Source organism: Paramisgurnus dabryanus, chromosome 21, assembly GCF_030506205.2.
Source record: "Paramisgurnus dabryanus chromosome 21, PD_genome_1.1, whole genome shotgun sequence".
NCBI lineage: Eukaryota > Metazoa > Chordata > Actinopteri > Cypriniformes > Cobitidae > Paramisgurnus > Paramisgurnus dabryanus.
Window position 1 is genome coordinate 30,353,648 of NC_133357.1, and position 3,721 is coordinate 30,357,368.

General features: G+C 33.6%; 1 long non-coding RNA gene across 1 annotated transcript; it reads left to right on the forward strand.

The window, feature by feature from the left end:
• The first annotated feature begins 289 nt into the window (after positions 1-289).
• On the forward strand, positions 290-3,428 carry LOC135775952 (uncharacterized). The gene is made up of 5 exons (XR_010543982.2): positions 290-585; positions 2,160-2,216; positions 2,357-2,419; positions 2,707-2,768; positions 2,928-3,428. It is a non-coding gene; the product is annotated as an uncharacterized lncRNA (long non-coding RNA).
• The last annotated feature ends 293 nt before the right edge of the window (positions 3,429-3,721 follow it).

A 3,721-nucleotide genomic window follows, 5' to 3' on the forward strand; every position in this document is an offset into this window, starting at 1 on the left:
CAGACAGGAAACAGTCATTTGTCATTGCTTCAGATTAAAGTGTTTACTTCCTGTCAGCATTGGAGAAGCTTTGATTTCGTCCTGAAGGACAATTTGCGAGAGGGCAAAACTGATAATCACTCTATGAAGTTATAAGGTGAAATACTGGAAAAACTCATACAGGTTGGTGTGTGATGTGTGATGTGTTTTCCACATACAGTACATTGTATTTCCTGAATCAAACCCATGCGTTACAAGCACTAAATTGCATACGTGCAGCAAATATAACGTTGTTTTGTAAGTTCACTGTTAGATGTCGCTGTAGATTTAGCAGCACTGTACTGTAAAAATCCACAGTACTATACTGTATGTGTACATTACAGTACAGTACTGCAGTTCATAATGCATTCTGGGTAAATTTGTTTGAGCGGGAACATTTTACAGTATATTTTGGTCTTGATGTAACCTTGCTGTAGCCATTGCTGTAATGTGCCAGGTGTACTTGCAATAATCAGAGAAAGTGCGCCAGAGTCAAATCACACAGACAGAGGGAGCGCACAACTCTTGGCTGCAGCTGAAGGAGGACGATTGATTTCTGTCAGTTCGGTAAGTTTGAAATATTTCTGTTTCATGAAAACTTAATTTTTAGTTTAAGAATGTTGTCAATAGTTTGTCACAATATTGTTTTAAACGTGCAATGAGAGAGAAAAACGGTCGCCAACAAAGTTTCAATCTCCCTCAGAAAGTAAGCTCACGTTACACACAGATGTCTACCGCTGCTTTAACTCGCTTTACACCTTTTTTAATGAATATAGGGTTGTTTTAACTAAATTATGACGGTTTGTTGAGTTTATATTGTGTTGAAAGTGTGGTGACAATGAAACTATTTTTAACGAAATGGACAAAGACAACCCGCCAGCGCGGTCTTGCGGTCCCAGCATAACGGTCGTTTATCTCGGCGTTTCATCCGTTCAGTTAACGTTAGCGTCAGAGAAAAGTATTAAGTTCGACTGTTTGGCAAGGCTGACTCGTGGTTGTAAAACAGATAGGACTTGACACCCCGAACACAGCATAGTACCGAACTACTCCACAGAAGTGAAAACAAGAAACCTCATATTTAACTGGATACATGCATCGAACTCATCGCAGCTTTAACTTCGACCAAATATAATTCAGACCTGGGCTCATCTTAATATCAGATGAACGAAAGGGATTGCCGCGCTTATTGTTGTTGTTATTATATTACGTTATATCAGCAAAAGCAGAGAATATCTTCTCTTAAGCGTTTTACACGCCCAGTAAGTTGTCCAATACATTTTTATGGCATATTGTTTCCACCACTTCAGATGCATTACACGCTGTATATAAGTTTCCAAAACGCATCAAATCAATGCACGAAAAGAGAATGGGCTCCGCATTTACGTACCTTTGTCTTCTCGTCTCTGTCATCTGATCCTTCAACTCTGGATGTAAAATAGTCCATTATAACATCGTGTAGGAAACTGGCATCACCAGGATTGCTCAGATTTAGGCGATCATGTTTATCTTTAAAGTGAGCAGCTAGCTACTAACTTGTTAAAAAACTTTGCGTGAAATAGTGTTACACCGCAGCCGTCCGGGTAAAACATTAAAGGGACAGTCTTTTTACCTTATCACTATAAATCGCTATTTTCTGCAGTAAACGAGACATTTTCAGAGATTTTCTGTAGACAAGATGTTATAGAATAATAATTAAAAAAGACTTATTTAGATATTTATATATAATATAACAACTAATATATATATATATATATATATATATATATATATATATATATATATATATATATATATATATATATATATATATATATATATATATAATGTATATATATAATGTTTTACAACTGACTTAACACTTACAGTAATGTTTTATTTGTTAGCATAGCATGATATTAGATTTAAACACTTAATACATTTTTAAATCAATCACTTTGTCTCTGCACAATGAACATTATCAAATATTATTAATGTTGTAAAATATATTGTTCATTGTTAGTTCATATTAGCTAAGGCATTACCAAATGTTAAGGAATAAACTCTTATAGTAAAGTGTTACTAAGTTTTCTTTTACCATTTCCTTCACAATGTCTACTTATTTCTATGGCTAACAGATTTTGTAACATTTGTCTTTTTTACAGTCTTACCATTGCTTGTAAGTCGGATTGGGTAAGATGGATCATCTTTAAAGGCACCAGGCAAGTACATGATGTACAGTTACAAGTCATGTATTTTTTGACTGCAATATTAAATGCTTTCACGTCACATGTAAAAGTACACAGGAATGTGCTGATCACTTTTTATTTGTAGTTTACATGAGTGTCATTGCACTTTTCAGGAGTTAAGGCAGATGTGGAGGCACAACGGGTGACACCAGACACACCCAAGCACATTATGTTCGGTAAGTTTGTACTTTACCACTACAGCTTCTTTAAATACCCATGTATACACTCATTCACAATTCCCACACACAACACTGTAACACGACCATACACAACATGTACACAATTGTCTTAGTTTGCCATGTAGAAATATACAAACAGAAATATTCAGACTTTGGTTATAAGAAATTTAATTTAATAATTGTATTTATTTAGCAGAGGTGTCCCTGGACTTTATTGACAAAAGATTTTGTTTTCAGAATAAAAAGTTGTGTCCAAATCAGTAACAATTGTACTTTCTGTTCAGGACATTCAATCATGACATGATCCAGGTGGATGCTGTCCATTGAGGAAAGAGTTTGTTCAGCGGTAAGTGAATCTTCTGTATTTTAATGTAATTAGGTGTGGAACAGTAGAATAAGAGCAAAAGGTTTCAGAATAGGAGTAAATTCAAGGCTGAGTTTAGTTTTTTAAGAATCTTTTTCTATCTTATATTTGTTGACTTAATGTTTATGATATTTCTAACAGGTTTCTGGATATAATTAATTCCAAAGATGGGAAAAAGTGCACATCCAGACAAGGAGCAAGCAAAAAGACAAGGAACTTGGTGCAGAGAAAAGCTGTGGCCATTAACCCCCATGTGAACAGCTTCATGCAGTCCCTGATTGAGTTCGAATGGACGACTTCAAAGTAAAGGCCACTGTGGTCTGTCTGCCACAGTTTAATGCATTTATTTTTAGTGTTAAATGAAATTCAAGTAGAATATTTAAAACTATGGGCCAGTGTTCTTTTTACCACAGTGAAATGTTACCTTTTAGTCGATGATGGACTTTAAACTGAAAACTTCAAACTATGGAAGAGTGTTCTATTTGCCAGAGTTAAATATGTTACAGCAGGGGTCTCCAAACTTGTTTATACTTGTTGATTTTATTTTATGTTACTTGATTATATGTTTATTATTGTTTAAAATCTTGTTTTAAATATGTTTTGTTTCGATTAAATGTTTTTTAAATAAAATTTTGATACAAACATTGCTTGGATTGCCTTTTAATTCATTATGTCATGTCAAGGATAGCATTTTTACCATATTAATAACTATAGATTTAAACCTAAATATCTAGCTATTTTATATAATATTATTGTATTAACTGTAATAAGTAATAAATAGTATTTATGGGTCAATATAGACATTACAGTAAATTACTGTAAAAATAGACTACTGTAATAAAATATTGTAAAATTACAGTACAGTACTGCTTTGTAACTATACAGTACTAGTTTGTGTACTGTAAAATGGTATTACAGTACAGTACTGTAAAACC